The sequence below is a fragment of the Mirounga angustirostris genome, unplaced genomic scaffold (genome assembly GCF_029215605.1).
Source record: "Mirounga angustirostris isolate CCGP_5_RB_7025 unplaced genomic scaffold, mMirAng1.0.hap1 SCAF_2, whole genome shotgun sequence".
NCBI classification, from domain to species: Eukaryota; Metazoa; Chordata; class Mammalia; order Carnivora; family Phocidae; genus Mirounga; species Mirounga angustirostris.
In genome coordinates, this window is record NW_026991710.1 from 155,844,564 (window position 1) to 155,869,738 (window position 25,175).

Below are 25,175 nucleotides of genomic sequence, written 5' to 3' on the forward strand. Positions count from 1 at the left end.
TTGGTCTAAGAAATGGACATAGGAGAGCCCTTCCCTCCGATTACCTTAAAGATTCTGGCTGTGTTTGCTAACCCAGGAGAATGTGCATTTGGGGATGCTGGCTACCACACAGAGGGAACCGTTCTCAGAAAGAAACCGAGATGAGAAGAGGAGAAAGAAAGAAAGTGAAAGGTCTCTGGTTAGGGTTGTGTCCCAGTTCCAATTTCTAAGACTCTGATCTCGGCAGCTCTTCTTTAAATTCTGTGAACAAACCTGGTATCCTTCCCAGGTATGTGAGTTGATAAACAAAGATGGTTTGAGTTGAGTTTCAGTTACTTGCAACTAAACAAGCCTGATAAATACAGAGATTGAGAGGGGGTGGGGGTAAATAAATCTCAGGATGAAAAGCTCCTGATGGGACACTTCAAGCTAGAGGATCTAGGGGACCCAGGCAAAACGTCCAACTTGATTCCTTTCCAAATGTACATGGCTACAAATTGCCAACGAGTTCTTAGAAGGTGGAGAAAGAATGTAGGCTGGTTTTATGCACGATCCCAAACTCTCAGGTGGCACGGTGACCGGGGTATGGTTTCTTCCAAGCTACATCTGTCTGTGAAAACCAGTTGGTACAGCAACCTGTATCAATCAAAGTGACTGGCAGCAGAGTAACCTGTGATGTCTCTGATTTGGGCAGCCTCTGCTTTTCAAATGGATGTGGCTCTGGAGACGGTATCATTGATTAGATTGTCACGTTGCAAAATCCCAACTGGAAGTATATTCAGAGCGGTGGCATTGTGTTAGAGGGGAAAGCGTGGGGGTTGGAAAAGCATTTAAGTGGACTCAGACATCATACTCTCTCACCCAATCCCCACTATGTGCAAGGGTGAAGGGTGTCACCTCAGTTTTAGGGCCATGAGATGCTAACAGCTCCTATGGGAATAGAGCCAATAGCCTTGGCCTTGGTCTCATTAGTACTAAGCTCTAGCCAGCTGAATTAATCATAGAAATGAACACTTGTCTATGTAAGACACATTGTCCCAGGGCACTCAAGCTCTGGGCTTAAAGGGAAGTTACATTAATAGTTGCAATCCATATCTTGCTGAGTTTTTCCACCCCGCTTGCTCTAACAGAATATCCAACTTCCTAACAAGTTCCCCCAAATTCTGTCTTGGGACCTCTGAGGGGATTTTACAATACACAAAACTAAGCCCTGATGGCTTCAGCATGGAGTTCACCTCCATAGTCTTCTTTCCATCCTCCTTCTCTGCCCCTTTAATGTCACCAAAAGGATTGCCATTGCATCCTTTGGATGCCAGCAATGTAGCAACACCATATTGCACGGATATAAAGAAAAACCTTACTCTGATTCCTAACACCCACCTACAGGGACCACTAGCGTACCATGTGAGCACACAGACACACACACACACACAGACACACACAGAGAGACACACACACAGAAACACACACACAGACACACACAGAGACACACACAGATACACACAGAGACACACACAGACACACACACACAGCCCTTAGTGACAAGCTCTGTCAACATGATCCCACATTTAGTGCTGTGCTATATGCCAAATCTTAAAGGGATCCTTTAGGCAGAGCACCCTTTTTCATTCCCCTGGGTAGTCCTTTTATCTCCCATGGACCCAGATGTAAATCCATGGTGCTAACAGGGAACCAGGCTCCAGAACAACTCCAGTGCTAGCCTCCAGCCCCGTGCCTCCCACAACCTGAGCACACACTTCATCTGCCAAACACTCCTCTTCCTCCCGTCATCCCAAACAGCCCAGGGGTTCCAGAATCGATCCACAGGTCACAAGCTTTGGGCTTCACTTTGATGTTATGGGTGCATGTATGTAATTTCTATTTTTGCATAGCGTGATAGATAATACAGCAACTGCTCCGGAGTCCAAGAATGCTTGTAAAGAGGAAGACCCATTGCCTCAGCTCACCTTAAAGAAAGGGTCACAGTCCAGTGTGCCTCACAGTATAGTGGAGAAGATGAATACTGTAGATATCATCTTAAAATGACAGGCTGGAGGGGACACCTGGGTGGCTGTCGGTTAAGCGGCCACCTTCGGCTCAGGTCATGATCTCAGGGTCCTGGGAGCAAGCCCCAAGGATGGCTCTCTGCTCCGCAGGGAGTCTGCTTCTCCCTCTCCCTCTGCTCATGCTCTTTCTCTCATAAATAAATAAAATCTTTAAAAAAATGACAGGCAGGAATTTTTTTTTTTTTTTTTTTGGTCTATTCCTTCCCTGATATCTTGTAGACATATGTTTGAACCATTAAAATAGAAAGTCTAGCTAAAAAGCAAAAGAAACAGAGAGTGGGTTGGGGCTCATTCAATCCACTGGCTCGGGAAGTCAATCTTTAAGAGTGCTGTAAGTTCTTGGACTATGTGGTAACTTTTTAGATTCAAATTCAAACCTTGAGTATCAAGTCCCCCTTATCTTTCTAATCCTGTGCTAGCAACTTTCTTATACATTATCCCATTTAATCTCCAGTATGAAACTGTGCCAGTTATGATATTTGAAACAAAATATATTGCATCTTTTATTCTCCAAGTAATACATGTTCACTCTAAAACAAAAAACTGATAAAAGGAGACATTTTTATTTATTTTATTTTTTTTTAAGATTTTATTTATTTATTTTGACAGGGAGAGACACAGCGAGAGCGGGAACACAAGCAGGGGGAGTGGGAGAGGGAGAAGCAGGCTCCCCACTAGGCTGGGATCATGACCTGAGCCTATGGCAGACACTTAAGGACTGAGCCACCCAGGAGCCCCAAAAGGAGACATTTTAAAATTATCTATTATTCCTATGCCTAGAGAAAAGTATTTTAATAATTTGATATATATTATTCTATCATCTTTTCCTATGCACATATAACATATAACTTTATAATACTGCAATTTTAAAGCTACTTGTTTTCTGAACATGATAATAGTGAATATTTTTCCGTGACATGAGATATATTTTTTCCTACAACATGATAAGGTTACATGAAGTTCCATCATACACCATACACCATGATACATTCAACTGATTATTGTCGGGGACTTAAGCTGTGACCAATTTTTAGTTATTATAAAGAGGCTTTGATCAACATTCTAAAAGCAAAATCCTCGCACATACCCATGATTATTCCTTTCAGACTGGTTCCTACAAGTAGAATTTCTGGGTCACAGCACAGTGAAAGAGTAAGGCTTTTCTTCTGTATATTGCCAAATCTCCCTCGAGAAAAGTTATAGCAATTTACATGGCCACAAGTGGTGCAAAAACAAGCACTAATTTCCCTGCAACACTGCCAGCATTTTTATTTTTATCTTTGCCAATTTTTTGGAAGAAAAATTAACTTTCAGTTGTTTAAAATGTGCAATTCTTGACGTTTGCCAGGGCTGTCAAATATATTTTTTATGGGTTCACTGACCATTTATTTACATTTCTTCTTATGTAAAGTGATGTTCATTTCTTTTGTCTGCTTTGTAATTAACTTGTTCCTCTTTTTCTTGTTGATTTCTAAATGCTTTATTATTAAATCTTCCACTTGCATCTTAAATATCATAGGCACCAAAAATATTGTCTCCCCGTTTGCTTTTTAATATTATTTAGTACTTGGTATACATAGGTTTTCATGATAAATTTTTATGGAGTCAAATTATTCTGTATTTTTCTTTATGATTTTTGTAGTTTCTGGCACCCTTAGAAAGGCCTTCCAAGATTATAAAAAATTTACTTCATTATTTTTTAGAACTCTAAAGTCTTTTTTTTTTTCACATTTAAATCTTTATTTTGGGTGTGGTCTGAAGCAGAAACCTACCTTTATTAAATGGCTAGTCATTCTCAGGTAATCCATTCTCATCCCACTGACCTGAAAGGCCAGTGTTATCACATAAAAAATTCTGTTACATTTGGAGTCTCTTTCTATTCCATTTCATTGATTGCACACATAGTGTCTCTCATCATTCTTCTGTCCTGCCTTTTCCATTTATCCTGCTCCGCCGCTGGGAAACGGATTCCTTTTCTACACGAAATGAAGGCAAGACGCCTGTTTTTAGAGCTCCTTGAAGAGCAGAAGAGTGAAAATAATGATTAACCCTGGATATTTTTAAATCGAAGAGTATCATTTCAAAGGAAACCATTCTTAAAGAAATAGGCTTTAATCCCGGTGTTTTTGTTACTATTAGCCATTAGCAACTGAAAGGAGGGAGGGGGAAGTCCTGCGGAAACACTTGTCTCTCTCTTTGTTAACCCTTGAGTTACAAGGAGATGCAGTTGAAGGAAGGGAGTTGGCCGGATGAGCAATGCTATGCCAGCCACATCTATGACGAGGAGAGCAATGACCTATCCCTATGGCCATTTTCATCTGCGGCCACTCCTTTAACATGGCAGAGTTTAAGACTCCACTTATGACACTGGCTAGTGCAAGTAGGCCTTTGACCCTGCACCAAAGACCTCTATCACTCACTGTTTTGAATCTGTTTCTGGTCAACTCGGTTGGCCCAAATGCAGCTCTAATGAGACTGAGGTCATGGGTTCAATACCAGTGTGGTCTAATTACCAATAAGTCAGCTGTTTCAGGGTCTCTGCTTGTATTTCTAAACCAAGCCAGCCATTTTGCATATGCCCAGCTTTGGTCACTCAGGGGACGAGGTGAGAGAGCACAGATAAATCAGAACAAATCTCCCACCGTACTGGGACTTGCACTCAATGCCCTGCTGTTGGCAGGTCAGTAGCAGGGTTTGGGATACGTGCAAGGAGAGCACGTTTTTATATTGGAACGACAGCCATCAGTAATTGGCATATACCCCACCCCATCCTGCGAGAGGCTGCCAAACTCCAATCTCAAAGGACTTATTATTCTAATTTAGAGCATAGAGATTGGAGGGGTGGGGGGTTTTGGGGGGTGGGGAAATCCGGTGCTTTAACTGGAATGTTTCAGTAACCACCAATACCTAGGGGGAAATCAAAAAATGAAATGGAGATGCAATCCTTCTTTTTAATTTCATTATGAAGTAAAGAAAACATGTTAAAGATAACTTGGAAAACAAGCAAAGGAAGAAAAACATCCATTCTCACCCACACAACACATGCACAATTAGAAATTTTAGACATCGCTTTTTCATTATCATTTCAATGCACTGCACAAATAACATTTTACAGGAGGAATAAACATTTTTCAAGAAAATGGAAATCACCTACCATCTCTAACAAAGCTATTATTTTACATTTTCCCCGGAGATTTCCAGTCCTCACCCACAGAAGCACTGGGTTTTGGGTAAGTCCTCATAAATGCAGAAGTCCTCCAAGGCGCTGACCCACCAACCCGACAAAAGGCCCATAATTAAAATCCCCCAGGAAATCGAAGCTGACCCGGTATTCTTGAGACCGCTTACACTTCACCTACTAAAGAAGTTTCTAATCACGAGTATTCAGCACGATGTCATTTGGAAAACATCAAGAGGGGGGAAAAAAGTGCTCCTGCCTAAAGCGAATGAGCCCAGTTGGCGCTCCCCTTTAGAACATACTGTAATTTCTCATGGAAACACTTTGTGAAAAGCCAGTCATATATCGTAGCCCCTAAGTATGAAACCACGGGTCCCTCCAACCACACAAAACAGCTGTGCCCTCAGAGGAAAGGTCATCGGCTGCAGTCGTGTTTCTTTTTACTTTTAAAGAACTGTCAGACCATGTTTTATGCGGTCCTTATGACAGGGTGCTGTTTATTGTATGACCAAACTGCCATAACTTCAGGACGAGGAAACTGCCTTTATTTGGAGAGTATATATCTTTCTGACTTGCAGGAAAGATGAAAATTAAGAACGGCCCCTTTTCGGAGTGGGTCTAAGTATTCTTTGACAGTCTCCTACAATATTTCAAACATCTTCGTCAGACCCATAAAACCTGATGCTGGCCTCACTTGGCCCAGCTGAAGCTGTGTTGGAGTTAGGACATTTATCGCAAAGTGTGGTGTGAATGCTGCCACTGGGCAGATGTTTTTGGCCAAGGATTTTAAACCCGCTTGCTTGATGCCCCCGAGGACAATGCAGTGTAGATAAAGAAATCACAGGACGCGTTAGGAGGTCGTAGTGATAGCCGATGTTTATATCATGTGCCAAGTTCTGTGCTAGGCATGCTACATGCTTTCCTAATCCCAAGATACAGCTAGGAAAGCCAAGACAGAAAGAAATCGACCAACTTGCCCCCAGGTCACACCGCTGCAACGCTAAGGTGCCAGGATTCAAACCCCGGCTGGTCACTCTGAGCCATACCTGTAATTAACATATGCTGGTCATGTGATGTTTCCCAGGCACTGGGGCCCCACCTGATAATGACGTCTCCACTGTCCTCCCATGTTCCTCTTACTATCAAAATTGTATCAGAAAAAAATAAGTTCCCTCCGCAGGGTGATACAACCCCGTGACAGCTTGCATTTGGAATCAGTTCTGTATGACCTCCAACTCCCTCCTCCGATGCCAAAGTTCTTGACCTGGAGAGTCTTCTAGAGAGGAGAAGTAAAGGGAACGTGAACCATTTTCAAAAAAACCTGCTCCAGGACTTGACTGTGGAAGGATCACTCTGGGAGGGAATGTGACAAAGTTGCTTGAGAGCTCTGTTTAAAATCCTGGCCAAATTCTGCTTCAGTGTGTTTTTATATTCTAGCGCAGGTGAAATTTAAGGAATGCCAAGTTGCTTCAGAAATCAGTTTTGGATCTGGACCAAATTTATGAGGGACCAGTGGTTACTAAACTAAATGCAGCCTGGTCGTGTGAGTCAAGCAGTACCTTGCCTGGGGTCACGTAGGCATAGTGCCGTCTAGGCAAGTCTCCGGCCACCTAGAAGTCTCTGCTGGGATCAGGAAACCATGAAGTTCAGATGGAGTAGGTGAAGCAACTGTGGGGAACATTTTTATGCTTCAAATAAAGTCACAAGGGAGGCTGACAGCTGACAGACACATTTACCTTTTCTCCCTCTCCACAGGTTGTGCCCCAACCCACCTCTTCCCCTCCTTGCCCGCACCCCCTCACTTCTCCCTCCTCCCTCAGCCACCCTGGGATGGTGGGAAATCACTGGATAGGTGGGCTGGCTTCTAGCCCTTGCTCTGACACTCACTAGCTTTGTAACTCTAGACAAGTCACTTAACCTATGTCTTTCGACCTCATTGCTTCATTTTTTTCAGCAGATTTGTATTAAACGCCAAATGAAATGCTCATATTTCATGGGCGACATGAGGAGTTAGGCCAATTGGACTCTGCAGTCCTTTTTAGGTTTAAAATGCTGTGACTCTCTCCCTCTGCTATTGCATGATGCTCCTTTCCTTCCTTTCTCATCTTCTTCCTTCCTTCTCTATATTTCCTTCCTCTGTAACCTCCTTCTAGTCTGCCTCAGAGGCTCTCACTGGCACGGAAGCAGAGAGACAAAGATAGAGAAATTCAAAGGTGGTGGGATCTTCCTTTCTTCCTTCTTTCCTTCCTCCTTAATCCCATGGTACTTTTCTTTGGCTTTGCAGGGACTAAAGAAACCTCTCTTAATTCATTTGTTCCTTCAGGCAAACTTTCCGAGTGTCTATAGGCGCCAGCATTTTGTTAGGCATGGTAAATGACAATGACCACCAATGGGATCTGGGGAATATTTGCTCACACTGATATGCAAACCATGGTTCCTTGGGGGAACCCAAGGAGCTGATGCTCATTATAACCACTTGCCTCTAAAGGAATGCCCAAACCAAGCACACGGACCACCTTAAAAGTGACAGGCTCAGGAGCCCACCGCAATAAAGCCTTGCCAGGACGATTGGCAGGTGCCAGCTCTATGTGTCTAACGCACCTACCTTTCCTGCTTGAAAATTCCAAAGGGCTCAAGGAATAGCTACAGCAGTGCTGTCCAGCAGGACTCTAGGATCATGGGAATGTTCTCTATCTGTGCTGTCCAGTACCACATGAAGCTAATGGCTACCACGTGGGACAGCACAGATACAGAATATTAGAAGCTCATATGAAAGGACATAGGACTCCTAGACAGGATAGAGCAAATATGGACAACGGACGTCAGGTGACATTGTATCAGATGATGGAGAAGTTAAGGGTAGTCAAACCCTGAACTGTGGGATTTTTAAGAGGAAAAATGCCGAAACAAGAAGGAAGGGATTTTGGTCTTAGACAGTTTCAGGGGCCCCTGGCACACATCTCTCCGAAACTTCACTGGATGGATGAGTGGTTGCTACTGGTTCTGGTTAGGCTGGTTTGGTTATGATGAAGAACAAACACCCACCCACATCAGCTTGAGCAAATGATGGCAGTAGTTGTGGAAAAGCTGTACTTCTTCCATACCGGGGCTAAGACCTTTCAGACCTCCCAAATCAGCTAAAGACAGCTGGGTCTCCTAGTGATTGGGTGGCTCTGGAAGACATTTTCACAATTTTTTCAAAAGCATGATGTCAGACACCTATAAAAACTGTATAAGCTCTTTTCTGGGTTTTAGCGCTGATAAATGTCCATGACAAAATGATAAAAATGGCATTTAAAGGGTATATCAAAGGCAAGAAGAATAAGGACGTCTTCATGTTTGGGGCAGAGGTTCATGTTAATTGATCATGGATAGAAATAGAACCACTTGGCTCCTGTTCATTTTTTCCCTCCTATTTCATCTTAAGGAGATCAATCTTCATGTGAGAAAAGAGAATGCAAACACTGTAAGAGATAAGCCAAAGTTGGTTATTATAACACACTTCATTGCCCTCAGTGAGTTCAAATCTCCTGGTCTACACAAATTATGCCACCAGCATCTTGTAAGGAATAATGAAAGCTGAAATGCCATAGATACTTTCTGAACAACTGTGGAGAATGAAAGAAGGGTCAGTAGGCTGGAGAGGACTCAACATTTTCCCAGTTTTCAAGAAAGGGTAGGAAAAAGGTTCCATAAACTGAAGACCAATAGGCTTGATGACAATCTCTAGAACAATTTCGAAGTGGATTTTAAGGGAGATGGTTTGTGGACAAACTTTGAAAGGAAAGCAGTGATCACCAAGAGTCAGAATGGGTTCACTGAGAATAAATCATGCCAATCTACCCTACATTCTGCTTTTGGCACAGAGAAATGCAAAAACACATACTAAATTGCACTTCAGCAAGGCATTTGAAGGGGTCTCTCATTAGATCCTTTGGACAAGATTTAGAAATTTGAGCTAAATGCTGGTACCACTGGATAGATTAGTAAGCACTTGGATGGCTATCCTCAAAAAGTTGTGATTAATAGATGGCTGTCAACCTGAAGGGAGGCTTTTAGATCATGCCATAGAACTATTTTTCCTTGGCGTGCTCTACTAAACATTTGCATGACTTAGATGAGGACAGTGGTGGTATGTTTATTAAATCAGCAGATGACAGGAAACTAGGAGGGATAGATAACAGATTTCAGGCCCCAAATTTTCTCAGTCTGATAAAATGGGCCAACTTTAATAAATTTTCAGTGTGAGGATCTGCCCTAGTCCATGATGACAAACACCCCCTTTAGCTCCTTGAAAGACCAGATAGGATAAAGCCAGGAGAACTTTGCCTGAGTGATTATTTTAATTATTCCTGTTACCATCCCTATTTCCAGCTTCCACCATTTTCCATGATCAGTCCACTGAAAACAATTTGCTTTCCAGTCTCTTGACTGTTTTGTTTTGTGGTCAGAATAATTTCACAACACTTTAATGTCATCCCCTGGCTCTTGGTAAAGACTGACCTTTGGAATACCTCCTCAGTCCCTTGTCTTCATGCCCTACTCACCAATAAAAAGTTTCCAAGCCTCAACCTCTACTTAGAGCTCATAGAACTTTACTTCCCTTCCTGGTGAGGAACTCACCAATTCTTGCAATTTGCGTTGTGATGAGACTGGAGAGACTGGAGACTGGAGACTGGAGAGGGCTTCTGTCCTCGGTGACCATCCTGGGCTCACTGTGTGAAGTTGCACTATCCTCTGTCCGGAAGGCTTTGTTTGATCTCTGATGTCATCGAAAAGCCAACCCTTCTTTGCTCCTTAACACTTTGGGACTATGGCCCCTGTGACATATGATAGGTAATTATAGTTGGTTGCATTTTAAAAACCAGTTAGACAAGCACAGAGGCGGCAGCAGCTTGTATTCAATTGATTATGAACCCAAAGCCAATGTGATCCTAAGATGTGCTATCAGAAGTGATGAGTCTATCATAAAGGAAGGGATCGTCTTGCTCCTCTTTGTGCTGAGTAGACCACACTGGCATATAAAGGACTGGAGTTATTCTCCCAGACAAAGCAAACATCAACAGGTGAAAAGTCCAGAAAATCAGATTTCTTACAACAATCTCTGACAATCAGAACTGCCCAAGGCTGGCCCAGGCTACCTGAGGATGTTCTGAATTCTCTGTTGCTAGAAGTGCTCAAAAAGAGACAGTCTGTTATCTATACTGTTATAGTTGAAATGCATGGGCTAGCATCTAGTTAATTAGAAAATCTTCAAGGCTCTTTACACCCGAGGTCTATGATTTTATAATTATATGTCTGATTTAACTTGGGCTATTTTTCCCTAATTCTCTTGGTCTACTATTCCAAGAATATATTCTAGAGAAGATATATGGCCTCTCTTTTTACGTGCATAAGGCCAGGCAGAGGAACATTGGGAAAGACCAACATTAATCCTTCTTTAAAGATACAGCTGGTAAATATCTGCTGGGGTCTACAAAATTCTGCTCATCATTTGTAACAATCCTTGCCCCCACCCTAGCTCCCTTGGGTCCTTTGAAATATGACTTCAATTCTGTTCTGTTATCAGACTCTGGACAACAGGTCAGTTTTCCTCCCAAGCCCTCCTCTTCACAGATAGGAAGTACTCCAGGACACTGTGGCCAAGCGTGGTGGAGGGGGACTGACTTACTCAGCCACTGAAACCCACACAACCTCCTGATTGGCTCCTTTTTATCCCAGCCTGAGAAGGGAAACAGAGAAAGGAGGAAGTCATTACACAGAAGAGGCTGACTAAGCTCATCCATCTTCCTGCATCAGCCCATGGCCATTCCGCTCCTGGGCTTCTTTCCATACCCAGGCCTGTTTCTCCACTAAAGAGCCTCAAGGTGACTCCCATCTCCCTCCCATGCCTCTGGGCCACCCTTCTCAAATAAGCATTCTGTCTACATCATTAGCAATCTCTGTCCAAAACCACACATCTTTCGCCTTTCACACATCTTTCAGACTATTGTCTCCAGGCAGGGAAGGTATGATTATTTTAATTATTCCTGTTACCATCCCTATTTCCTGAAAACTTATAATGTCAACGCTTTACCTTACTTCCTTTAACATATGAGGAAACAAACGATGATAAAGAATATTGAATAATTGACTAGGGTCAGAGCATGCCCTAGAGAGAACCTAAAATATGTGGATGGAAGGTGAAACCAGATTATGATAAAAGATCTTTTCAAATCTAGGGACACAGAAAAGGAAAGAAAGAGAGAAAGAAGAAGGAAAGAAGGAAGGGGAGGGAGGAAGGAAAGGGAGGGAGGGAAGAAAGCAAAAAAAAAAAAAAAAAAAAAAACGCCAGAAAGTAGAATGGTGGTTGCCAGGGGCTTGGGGGAAGGAGCCCATGGGGAGTTATTATTTAAGGGGACAGAGTTTCAGATTTAGAAGGTGAAATGAGTTATACAGATGGATGGTGGCGACAATGGCACAACAATGTGGTTTCTACCACTGAATTGTACACTTACAAATAGTTAAGATAGTAAATTTTATGTTAGGTGTATTTTACCACAATTAAAAAATGGGAAAAAAAGATTTTTTTCAAACCTAGATTTTGATTCTATGATTTTCAATGAGTACTTCTAAGAATCAGCACATAGTTAATATGCAAGCCACAGCAATCTGAGACATGATGTGAGTAGCTGAGGAAGGAAGGAAGACATGCACCTCAGCAGGAAAGTTATAATTCTTATGGACAAGAGAATCTCCTCACTCCAATAATTATCAACACTCAACAGCCACCCCTCCCAGCCTTGGTTTTCTGGATTCTCAGCCAACCGTAGATTCAGAACAGCACATCTGAAGAGAGTAGGACACAGCAGGGAAAAGATGTTAGGCTAAGACACAGAGTCTAGAGAAGATATTGGATAATGATTAAAAATATACACAAAACTAATAAAAGTCAGCAGGCTGAGGTCATTTAGTGCTGGGGCAAATAGCTCTTCACAGCTTAACAGGCCCTGAGGGCCTGGCACAATGACTGATGCACATAATCAAGTCATCAAAGCATCATTGAAAAAGTTAAATAACGTTCAGTGTTCTTAGTTGATGAAAGAAGAAAGTATCAAATACTTTTAGAAATATTCTCATAAGATGCTTTAAGTTTCTGTCTAGGTTGGCATTTAAAATGGAATACACTCAGTTGTCTGGAAAACTCGCTGATGCAGAACCCCTCATTTTCCAATAATGCCTGATAAATAAGCAACCAGAGAGTTCCAGAAAGTTCAGTTCTGCCTCCATGGCCTCCTTTCGAGGGGAGGGAAATAAGCTCCAAGAGGGTTTTTTTTCCCCTCCTTGTGTTGCCTCACTCTTGCATTATGTTCCCAGTTAAGGAAACCCACATGGACCATGAGGAACCAGATACCAATGCAAACAACAGGCCACCGGTCCTCTAGCCTTGAGGAAGGCCAACCACCTCTGAGGACTGGCGGGTAAACACTGCTCAATGAATGTACTCTCAACTGAATGGTAACAACCCAATCCAACTACGTACTCTCTTTTGGGAAGAATAAATTCTATGAAATAAAGAGAAGGTGGGGCGCCTGGGTGGCTCAGTCGTTAAGCGTCTGCCTTCGGCTCAGGTCATGATTCCAGGGTCCTGGGATCGAGCCCCGCATCGGGTTCCCTGCTCGGCCGGGAGCCTGCTTCTCCCTCTCCCACTCCCCCTGCTTGTGTTCACCTCTCTCGCTGTGTCTCTCTCTGTCAAATAAATAAAATCTTTAAAAAAAAGAGAGAGAGAGAAGGTGAGCTAACCGAGTTCAGTTCCCTGTTCCAAAGCTGTTATAGATACTGGATATGTCACTCAGAACGCTTAACAAGACCACCAGCCATTTTTAAGGAGACTTAAGCACCCATAGTCCTTGAGTGGTGGCATACGTTTCTTGAGCAAGGGGTAGACTTAATTGTTCCAGAAATGGGCACCTGATCCAAGGTTGGCCAATCTGTAGACTGATCTCCACCAATGAGGTGGTCTGGCATAAAACAATCTACCCACAAGGTAATGAGCAACCTTGCTCTCCCATCAGAATTTGAAAAGGAAAATATGGAGAGACTCAGCCAGTGTGCTTGGGATACATACCAAGTAAGACATACTCTCTGTCCTCATGGAGCTCACAGAGGAGTGGTTTTGCAGCCAAGTAAACACTATTACCATAATTGCTATGAAATTGTGAGACAAATGCAAATTGGTGCAGCCATTATAGAAAACAGTGTGGAGGTTACTCAAAAAATTAAAAATAGAAATACCATAGGATCCCACAATTCTACTTCTGGGTATTCATCTAAAGAAAACAACAACACTGAGTCAAAAAGATCTGCACCCCCGTGTTCATTGCAGCATTATTCACAATGGCCAAGACATGGAAGCAACCTAAGTTGGGATGTATAGATGAAGAAAATGTGGTCTATAGATACAACGGAATACCAGTCAGCTATAAAAAAGAAAGAAGTCCTGCCATTTGCAACAACATGGATGGACTTTCATGGTATTATACTAAGTGAGATAAGTCAGACAGAGAAAGACAAAATATTGTATGATCTCTCTCACATATAGAATCTAAACCAACAAACAAACTGAACTCATAGATACAGAGAACAGATTGGTGGTTGTCAGAGACAGGGCGTGGGGATGAGGAGTGGGCAAAATGGGTGAAGGGGGTCTAGTTATAAGATAAATAAGTTGTGGGATGCAAATGTACAGCATAATGACTATGGTTAACAACACTCCGCTGCATATTTGAAATTACTAGGAAAATATATCTTAAAAGTTCCCATCACAAGAAAAAGAAATTGTAATGATGTGTGGTGATGGATGTGAACTAGACTTACTATGGTGATCACTTCACAATATTTACAAATATTGGATCATTATGTTGTCTACCTGAAACTAACATAATATTAAACGTCAACTATATCTCAATAAAAAAAAAAAAAATTATACCACTCTCCTGCTAAAAACCTTTCTATGACTCCCTAAGGCAACTAGAAAAAACAGCCACATGTCTTCCTCTGATCTACATGTGATCGGATCCCACACGCATTTCCCCACACTTCCACATGTCATTCAGGTCTCAGCTCCAGGGCTATCCAGAACCATATAGGAGTCTGAGGCCAGAGGAGAAATATGCTTTCCTCTCTATGTTTTCACGTATTTTTTTGAATGATTAATATTTTTCCAGAACATTAAAGTAGTTGAAAAAAATATCGAAAACTTAAAAAGTATATTAAAACTCACATTATTTTAAGTTTAAACATTTTATTTATACCCAAACCAGAATTTGTTGGTTTCAACAAAAGCAAACTCACCAAGAATATGTTCAAAATTTCTTCCTAGATGATCTCATTTTCAATTGATAGAATTGCCATATTTGATAACCTCTCCTGACCAAGTGATGATCTTAAATAATTTTTAACTAGCTTCACCTTACTGATCCTCTTTTATTTAAATTAAGTTTTGATATTTTGTTCCTCATGTTTTTGGCATTAATTATGCCTTTTAAAAATATTTCCTAAAAATAGTATTTATTTTGATTACTGAGATTTTGGTACCCCCCTAAATTCTGTGCCCAATTCTGTGCTTACCAGCCCCATGTTGTCACAGACCTGTTCAGCTCAAAGGTCAGCTCCTCAAAGAGGCCTTCCCTCACCCTCTATTCAAAGTAGCCTTCCCAGCCTGCACCTGCCTAGTTACCTTGTCTACTGTTACCCTGATTTAGTTTTGAAAGTAACTGTATTATTCTAAATCATCTTACTTATTAGCTTTTAAATTTTCCCTTTTTTTTTTTTTAAGATTTTATTCATTTATTTGAGAGAGACAGAGACAGAGATAGCGAGAGAGAGCACGAGCAGGGAGGAGAGGAAGAAGCAGACTCCCCGAAGATCAGGAAGCCGGACACAGGACTCAATCCTAGGACCCTGAGATCATGACCTGAGCCGAAGGCAGATGCTTAACTGACTGAGCCACCCAGGCGCCCCGCTTTTGAATTTTTTCTTAAGTTTTGTCTTCCACCCCCAGGTAGAAAACCCATGTACTGTGTCCATCTTCTTCACTGTTCCAGCAACAGTACCTGTAACAGCGGCTGCACATGTCTGATAAAATAATGCATTTGGGAGTAACTGGGTTAGAGATGGTCGTTGAAGCCTGTGTACTTCAAAGAATGTATGATATGAAAAGAAAGGCTAGTCTAGGATGAAACTCTGGGAGACAAGATTTCATGGGGGAAAAAAGAGGAATCTAAAAAGGTAATTGAAATATCAAATTTTGGTCAGGATGTAGAGCAACAGAACTCTCATTCACGGCTGGCGGGAGTGCAAAATGGAATAGCCACTTTGGAAGACAGTGTGGAGGTTTCTTACAAAACTAAACATACTCTGATCAGCATACCATGAGCCAGCAGCAACCGTGCTCCTTGGTATACATCCAAAGCAGTTGAAAATTTATGTCCACATAAGAACTTGTACGCAGATAAGTATAGCAGCTTTATTCATGATTACTACCACCTGGAAGCAACCAAGATGTCCTTCAGTAGGTAAACGGATAAATAAACTGTGGTACATCCAGACAATGGAATCGTACTCAGTGCTAAAAATAATAATAATAATAATAATAAAATACAAGAAGAAGAAAAGAGCTATCAGGCCATGGAAAAACATGGAGGAAACTTAATACTAAGAAGAAGCCCATCTATTCACAGTATGTATACTGTGTGATTCCAACTATATGACAGAAAATTACAAAGCCAGAAAAAGATCCGTGGTTGCCAGGAGTTGGGGGAGGGGGAGATGACTAGGCAGAACGCAGATGTTTAGGGCAATGAAACTATTCTGTATGATACTGCAATGGTGGATACATGCCATTACACATTTGTCCAAACCCATGGAAGGCACAATACCAGGAGTGAACTCGAATATAAATTATCTGCATTTTGGATGATAATGTGTCAATGTAGATTCATGGATTGTAACAAATATGCCACACTCGTGAGGGACATTTATAAGGGGGGGGGCACTGGGTATGTGTGGGAGCAGGGGGTAAACAGGAACTCTCCATACCTTCCTCTTAAACTGTTCCAAAAAAAACAAAGTCTATTTAAAAGGAGGCAAAAGGGCAACTGAGAAAGTACAGAGAAGCAGAGAGCTAATCAGAAGAGTAGCTCTTGCAAAAAGCAAAGGATGAGATTATTTCAAGGAGGGCGTGGCAGTCATTGCCTAATGCCACCAAGAGTTCATCTAAGATAAGGACGAAAGGGGGTTCTCTTGAATTTAGAAAGAGGTCATCCTCTACTTTCGCAGGAGCAGATTCATTGAAGGATGGCGGGTGAAAGCCACATGGAGGGATGAGGAATGAATGGGTTTTATGATGGTAGTAGAGCTTCCAATAATGACAACTCAAAATGTCTGGCAGTGAAGGAGCCACAGATACAGGAAGGAGCCATGGGTCAAGAGACTATTCCTGTTTTTAGATCAGGAGAGACATGAACACGTTTCAACACTGATAGGGAAAAGCCAAGAAAAAGAGAGAGGTAGAATTATAATGTCGGAAAGGGGATAACCTATATTCCATCTTCCTGAGTAGGATGGAGTAGGTAGAAAGCAGGACACTGGTGGAGGGATTTACCTTGAAAGCAAGGGGAAATTCCCATTCTATTGTAAAAGGTAGAGAGGAGAGATGACCACGAATAGGCAGGATCAAATAAAATTGATGGTGCTTCTTCTGATGCTTTCTATTTTTTCCTATGAAATTGGAAATGAGATCTACTGAGGAGAAACTATGAAGTGATTGGATAGGAGGTTTTATTTATTCACTTCACAAATATTTATGGGACACCTACTCTGCCCAGGCACTGTCTTGGGTACTTAGAATACATTAATGGAAAAAACAAAGATGCCTGTCATTGTGGAGTTTATATTCCAGCATGTGAAGATAGATAATAAACAATGAACATAATAAATGAGTTATGTGGTGTGTTAGGTTATAAATACTATGAGAAAGTAGAGGGAGAAGGAGATAGAGAGTACCAAACAGGGGGGCAGAGAGCAGCTTACAATGTCCAACCAAGAGGGAAAGGTGGGCTTCGCTGAGAATAGGAAGTGTGGGGAAATATTTGAATATGATGAAGGAATTAGTTGGCTATCTGGAGGAAGAAATAGTGCAGAAGTTCTAAGGTGGGAGCATGATGGACCCTGTATAAGTTTCCCATTGCTGCTGTAACAAATTACCATGAACTGCTGTAAAACAACACAAAATTGGGGTGCCTGGGTGGCACAGTTGGTTAAGTGTCCAACTCTTGGTTTTGGTTCAGGTCATGATTTCATGGACTGTGGGACTGAGCCCCGCATGGAGCTCCGTGCCTCATGGGAAGTCTGCTTGAGATTCTCTCTGTCTCTCTCTCCCTCTCCATCTGGTCCCATTCATGCACTCACTCTCTCTCTAAAATAAATAAATGAATCTTTTTAAAAAAACAACACAAAATTTATTCTCTTATGATTCAGGAAGCAGACGTCTAAGATCCGTTTCACAGGGTTAAAGTCAAGGTGTCAGCTGGACTAGTTCCTTCTGGAGGCTTTAGCGGAAACCTATTTCCTTGCCTCTTCTCACTTCTGCAGGCTGCCTGAGTTTCTTTGCTCCTGATTCCTTTCTCTCATCACTCCAACCTCTTGCTTCCATCCTCACTTCTCCTACTTCCTCTTCTGTAGTCAAATCTCCCTCTGCCTCCTCTTCTAAGAACACTTGTGATTACATTTAGTGCCCACCAAGATAATCCAGGATAATCTCCCTATCTCAAGATCCTCAATCACAACTTCAAAGTCCCTTTGCCATGTAAGGTAATATTCATAGGTTGAGGGATTAGAACCTGCATATATTTGGGGGCCATTCTTCAGCCTCCCACAATCCACACTCTGGCTCCCGGAGATTCACATCCATCTAATATGCAAAATACATGTACCCCAGGGCGGGTACTGGGTGGCTCAGCTGGTTAAGCATCTGGCTCTTGATTTCAGCTCAGGTCATGATCTCAAGGTCATGAGATGGAGGCCCGCCCAGCATGGAATCTGCTTAAGATTCTCTCCCACTCCCGCTCTCTCTGCCCCTCCCCCACCACACATGCGTGTGTGTGTGTGCACATGTGCATGTGCACTCTCTTAAAAAAAAATCACAAGTACTCCCATTCAATATACCTAAAAGTCTCAATCCTATACAGCATTAATTCAAAGTCCAAAATTTCATCTAGATATCATCAACTCAAAAATCTCAAATATTGTCTAAGTCAGGTATGGATAGAATTCTGGATATGACCGATTCTGATGCAAATTTCCTCCCCATTTATGGACCTATAAAACTAGAGAACAAGTTATCTGTTCCTAAAATTCAATGGTGGGAACATCATAGGCTGCCAGGTACAGACATTCCCATTCAAAAAGGAAGAAAATGGATGGAAAAAAGCATCACTGTAAGTAATCCAGCAGGGCAAATGCTATTAGTTTTCAAGTCCTGTAAATAATATCCTGTGGCCCGAGACTCTATGCTTTGAACCCAAGTTTCTGCTTTCTGAGTCATCCTTCCTTTTTCATGAAGAGTAGCATGTGTTTGCAGCTGAATAGTTTTACCAGCCTGCTTCCCATCTATAGAATTTGGGGGGTTCTACAGACCCTTTCAGTTTGTCCTCTCAGGTCAAGCTGGTGGTGTTTCTGCTGGTGTGACATTCTCAGAAACCTTGCGGGTCTCCTGTGTATGTCATGGGGATCCATTTGACTCCATTTGCCCCTTCTACAGACTTTTCCTGGTAATCTCTTCTCTGTTCCTGGCTTCTGTGGAAATGGCTGAGTCACACACCTAATCTCTTCAAATAGCCAACTTATGACCGAATATTCTAAGTTGTGATCCTAGGCACTAACTGAAGTTTGCCCAGTCATACACCCTTGGCTGTCTCTCCAGAACACAGCTTTCCTGATAGTAAATCTCCTAATTTTAGCATCTTTTGCCATCTAGATAAGCTGAGAATTCCCCAAATCAACAAGTCCTGTTCATTTTTCTTAACAGTTCTTGCTTCACAGAAGGCTGTGCCTTCAACATCTTGCTCAGGAATCTCAGCTAAATATTTGCATTCATTGTTTAACAGTTCTGCTTTCCACAAAACTGTAGGACACAACTCTGCTAAGCTTTTGGCTGCTTTATACCAAAGATTCTTCTTTCTCCAGTTTCCAAAAATGTGCTCATTTCCTTCAGAGTCCACAATGGAAGCACCTTTAATGTCCAAATTTCTACCAACAATTTGCTTATGGTAATTTGTGTATTCTTCAAGACAATATGGACTTTCTTTACCAGGGAAGGGGTCCCCACTTCCTTCTGAGTCCTCACAGGCAGAGTTTTAACATCCATGTTTCTACTAACAGTCAGTTGAAGGCAATCTACTAGGCTTTTTGTAACATACCCTTCAAAATTTTTCTGGCTTTTGCCCATTCCCCAATTCCAAAGCCACTTCCACACTTTTAGGTATTTATCAGAGCAGCACCCCACTTTCAGGGCATGAAAATCCATGCCAGGGTTCAACCAGAGAAATACAATCAGTAGAATCAGATATATATTAAGAGATTTATTGCAAGGAATTGGGTTATGTGATGTTGAAGCAAGATGTTGAAGGCACTACTTGGAAATGATATTGTGAGCCCCTCAGGGGTGAAGGTCAATGGAAAGAAAAGTCCGGCAGACAGTCAGGAAGTTGGCTAGGCAAGTGCTAAATCTATAGGGCAGGCCATCAGGATGGTGGGCTGGAACTTTCAGATATGAGCTAAAGCTCCAATCCACAAGAAAGCCTGTTATGCTCTTAAGGCCTTTCACTCATTGCATAAGGTCCAACCACAATATCTAAGATAATCTCCCTTACTTAAAGTCAGCTGATTATGAGCTTTAATCTACATCTACAAAATACCTTCACAGCAACACCTAGATTGGTGTTTTAATAACTGGGAATGACAGCTTAGTCAAGTTGACACATAAACGGACCATCATAGTCATGTTCAAAATTCAGCAAGGAGGCCACTGTGGTTGGACAGGTATAGGCAAGAGAGCGGTAGGAGGTGAGAGCCTGAAATGCAGGGTGCTGTAGGCCACTGAGAAGAATGAAAAAGTTTTGAAATAATTAATTTGAGAATCAGAGGGCTGAAAAACCCAAGTGTAGAGTGCACCAGCCTCTGTGATAATGCTATTTTATTTAGCAGTGCAGCAGTGCCAGTTTAGGCAAGTTGAAGTCAAACACTCCATTGATCCAGGGTTTTTTACAGTGGACATAATAGAAAAAGAAAAGGGGGCAAGGAATTTAATCGGCAAGAGAAATGTGGAAACAGTGACCATGAAGACTAAGCTGGGTGGGCAATAAAGTGAACAGTGGGTAGGGGAAGACCTGGGCTTCAAGAGAGTCAAGGAGGACAATAATAACAAGGCCATATAATCAAGGAACACATAGAATAGGAGTAACTACACGAGAGAGGTGTGAAATGAAGAGTTCCAGTCAACAGCAGCATGTCTACACTTAATTCTTTCTGGGTTGGAATAGCTATGGGTGGCGATAGGAAACATGATGTGTTTATGAAAAGGATGGCAGATGAGGAGTAGATAAAGCTCTCAGAGATAAGCTGGACTTAGAGTAGAAGTTAGGTGGATGAGGTCCACACCAGTGTCTTCACTGAATGAAAGGTATATGTCAAGAGGACAGCTAGTGATACAACCAGAGGGGATAGCCCTATGGCACAGGCTGGAAGGAAACAGGGATTTTCTTTCCCCTGGGGGCATGTGTGGAGTCAGAAAAGGAGAATTATCCATTTGAGATAACTACCGAGAGAAGCAGTGTACTTAGCAAAGAGGCTGGTTTCAGTGAAGGAATGGAAATAAAGGTAATCTTTAGTGAAAAGGTTGAGGATGCAGAGAATTTGCTTCCTACAGGACCAAGGAAGGCTTGGAAAAGAGAACAGTGGGAAGGTGGGTTGGGGAGTCAGAGCAGAGAGCTATAAAGATGAGAGGAAGTAACCCGGATGGTAACCAAGAATAACAGAGAGGGGAGGCGTGATGGATTTACTGGTGGTGGGTTTCTTACAAGAGTAAGTCATAGCAGTCTCCTGGTGGATGGGGAGAAGGACACTCAGGCCTTGAGTCACCCAGGGCTTGGATGGATGCCACTTGCAAGGGAGGCCTGGTCTGCTGGATGCGTAGATTCTGGCATTCCTGGAAGAAGAGAGCAGTAGTCAAGACTGATGACATGGGTTCTCATAGACACCGTTACACTGTCCTGCAGCGGAATTTAAGGAGATGTAGAACCTTATATATACAGGTGACTACTTGGAAATGATATTGTGAGTCCCTGAAGGGTGAAGGTCAGTGAAAGAAAAGTCCAGCAGACAGTTAAAACATGGGACAAAGAGTCATACAAGTGCCATCTAAAGATATCATTAGAGGGCTCCTGGGTGGTTTAGTAGGTTAAGCATCTGACTCTTGATTTCAGCTCAGTTCATGATCTCAGGGTCATGAGATGGAGCCCTGCATGGGCTCCACACTGAGCATGGAGCCTGCTTGGCTTTCTCTCTCTCCCTCTCCCTTTTCCCCCTCCCTCCCACCCCCTCTCTCTCCCTCAAAAAAATAAATAAATAAAGATATCATTAGTAATAACAATAATAATAATGATAGCAAAACATATTGAGCACTTCCTCCATCGAGTCGCTGGCAAGCCACTACTCTAGCTCATGACATGTATCCACTCAATATCTAAACAACCCTGTATGTAGGTATTAGTATTTTTCCTATTCTACAGATGACATCACAAAACTCATAATGATGGTACTAGGATTGAAATCCGGAGCTCACACTCTTAATCCCATTGTTAGTCTACCAAAAAAAGAGAAGTGAAGACATAATCCTGGAGAACATCATTATTAAGAATATACTGCAGAGAAAATATAGAAATTGTATATTGTTGAGATATGGGAAATGGATCCTAAGTATGGTCTTGAAAGTTGATTTTAAGATAAGTTGCTGACAGGGGCGCCTGGATGGCACAGTTGGTTGAGCATCCGACTCTTGATCCCAGCTCATGGTCATGATCTCAGTCATGAAATCAAGCCCCGTATCGGGCTCCATGCTCAGAGGGGAGTCCACTTGAGATTCTCTCTCTCCCTCTCCCTTTGCCCCTGCCCCTGCTCTCTCTCTCTCTTTAAGATAAATAAGTAAATCTTTTTTTTAAAAAAAAAGATAAGTTGCTGACAGCATCTTGCTTTCTTGCCTTTGACTTTTTTCTTGAAAGTGGAATATGGGATAAAAATGAGTTCAATTTAGTTGGGTTTCAATTAATGAAAGTTTTGTGGTATCTGCTTAGTGGTTTAATAAAAGCAACTTTAGCACTGGGAAAATTTCCTCTAGTCTTCCTGCATTCCCACAAGAAATTTTTATTTAAAAAATAATAATCACCATAATAATCATCATAATTTTTCTTATCTTCTCAAGTGGACTCCTTAGACCTCAATGGCTAGAGCAGTTACTGAGGAAGGATCAGGGGTTAATTTTAGTTCTCCTGGGTGGTGAACACTGACTTGGGACTAAAGGAAAACCTTCATCCAATTTTTTTCCAAATTAAATCAAGAGCATTGATAATTAGTTTCTATCAAGGACATCTAGTGGGAAATGAAAGAACTGAAAAAGCCATAAGCTTCCTTTACTTCTTCATTAATATTTGCTCCCAAATGCAGGTCAAATAAACTACCCTCACAGTTTTAAATGAGTTGCTTTAAAGCTGATGAATTATTTTTCTCCTTGGATTTATACCACCCGTTGTGGCTAATTATTCCCACTACATTCCTCTCTCTTACTTGAGGTTTTAGTCAAACAAAGAAAACAAAGCTAGGCTCCATAGACACTGAACTCTGTTTTGCTTTAAAAATTTCTTTCACCACATATGCAATCCCACTTTGAAGACTGAGAGGTTTGTTCTCACAATCAAAGCTCCTCCTGGCTCTAACTGATAGTGGATGAGGTCAGCAGAGTTTATGGCTTTCTGAATCCCCAGAACAGAAACACAGTTGAGGAGACAAGCCTGTAAGAGCTGCAAGGGCAACTCTGTTATGACCACATACTAATTTCCCTTGGTTGATGCTTGCTTTTGCTCCACGGGGCCTCAGCTTGCTCATCTGCAAGATAAGGACAAGAACACTGCGGTAGAGACAGCTAGCTGGCCACCCAAATTTGTGCCTCCCCTCCTAGTGCAGAGTTGTTGCTGGGAAGTAATCATTCAGCCAGAAACTAGATTTCCCCACCCTTCTTGTATCCAAGTGGAGCCATAGGACTAGTTTTCACGAACAGAAATTCAGTGGAGTTGTATGGACTTGGGCAGTGAGCGAGCACTCCTACTTCTGGCTAAAATAGAGTAGCAGGGACTAGATTTACCCTCATGTCCAAAATAACTAACACATCAGACAATATATATGAAGTGATGGTTCTCAAGACATAGGACATCAGGAAACAAAGGGCAGTGACCCTGGAGTGATGGGAAAGAAATGAGGTGAACCCAATGATTGCCCAAAATTAACTGCCTGGAGAAAGTTTCCAGCATGCAGCACAGAGTGGGACTCTGGGCTGCGCCCATCCATCTCCCTGAATTGAGGACATGGAGCTGGGAGTCTGGAGAAGCAGAAGCAGCTGGAGTCCACAGGCCAGAGTACGGGAGATGGCAGAGGGTGCTGCACAGAGAGAGAACTCTGGGGCTCTGTAGAGTCTCTGCTGAGTACTCAGTTGAGTATCACTTAGCACATGCACATAAGTAAACTACCTGAGGCCAGGAAAAGAACCACTCTAAAGGATTAGAGAGAACAATGCTCAGAGCATACACAGGGCAAGGATCAGTACCTGTTCCAAATAGCCAGAGTGGAAAAGCTCATAGTATATGTAGCATCAGAGTACTAAAAAAGAGTCTTGCCTCACAACTGAAGAAAGATTAATCTTAAACACTGCTCTGGTCTCACCTAAAAAAGCTTATCCAAAAGGATCAAACTGGGGCACCTGGATGGCTCAGTCAGTTAACAGTCTGACTCTTGATTTCAGTTCAGGTCTTGATCTCAGGGTTGTGAGTTTAAGCCCTGCATTGATTGGGCTCCACACCCAGCATGGAGCCTACTTAACAAAAAAAAAAAAGAAGAAGAAGAAGAAGAAAGGAAAAAAAAGGATCAAACTATTTTTAAGCAACAGCATCCCAGAACAAAGCTCAAGGCTATTTGTTAGAATGCAAAAATATCCATCACCAAATAATATAAAATTCATGATGTCTAGCATCCAACAAAAATTGCCAGGCATACAAAGAAGAAATATACAATCCATAATGAAAAGAAAAAAATCAATTGAAACTGACCCAGAAATGACACAGATGGTAGCATCAGTAGAAAAGGACAAAAAAAAAAAAAAAAAAAAAGACAATGAAAGTTGTATAGCTGTATTCCATATATTCAAGATGCTAGAGGAAAGATAGAACAGCTAAATAGAGACATAGAAGGTATTTTATTTTTTTAAAGATTTATTTTATTTATTTTAGAGAGAGAGTAAAGTGGGGGAGAGGGAGAGAGAAACACAAGCAGACTCCATGCTGAGTGTGGAGCCCAACACAGGGTTTGACCTCACGACTCTGAGATCAGACCTGAGCAGAAACCAAGAGTCAGAAACTCAACCGACTGTGCCACCCAGGTGCCCTGAGACATAGAAGGTATTTTAAAAGAACCAAAGTAAGAAAGTTATTAGAACAAATACAAGAAAACTACTAGAACTAATAAGTGAATTTGGCAAGGTTTCAGGATGAAAAATTAATATACAAAAATACGATATATATATATAGTAGCAAGGAACAATTGGAAAATGAAATTTAAAACAATACCATTTATAAAAATAACAAAAAATA

General features: G+C 41.8%; 1 protein-coding gene across 1 annotated transcript in view; it reads right to left on the reverse strand.

The window, feature by feature from the left end:
- Window positions 1–610: 610 nt before the first annotated feature.
- Window positions 611–25,175, reverse strand: part of CDCA2 (cell division cycle associated 2) — a 92,735-nt gene continuing 68,170 nt past the window's right edge. Inside the window, exons 16-19 of the transcript XR_010409658.1 lie at window positions 21,342–21,469; window positions 9,847–10,043; window positions 3,818–4,060; window positions 611–745 (exon numbers count right to left, since the gene is read on the reverse strand). The gene's annotated coding sequence lies outside the window, so the exon portion shown is untranslated. The remainder of the gene's footprint in view (window positions 746–3,817; window positions 4,061–9,846; window positions 10,044–21,341; window positions 21,470–25,175) is intronic.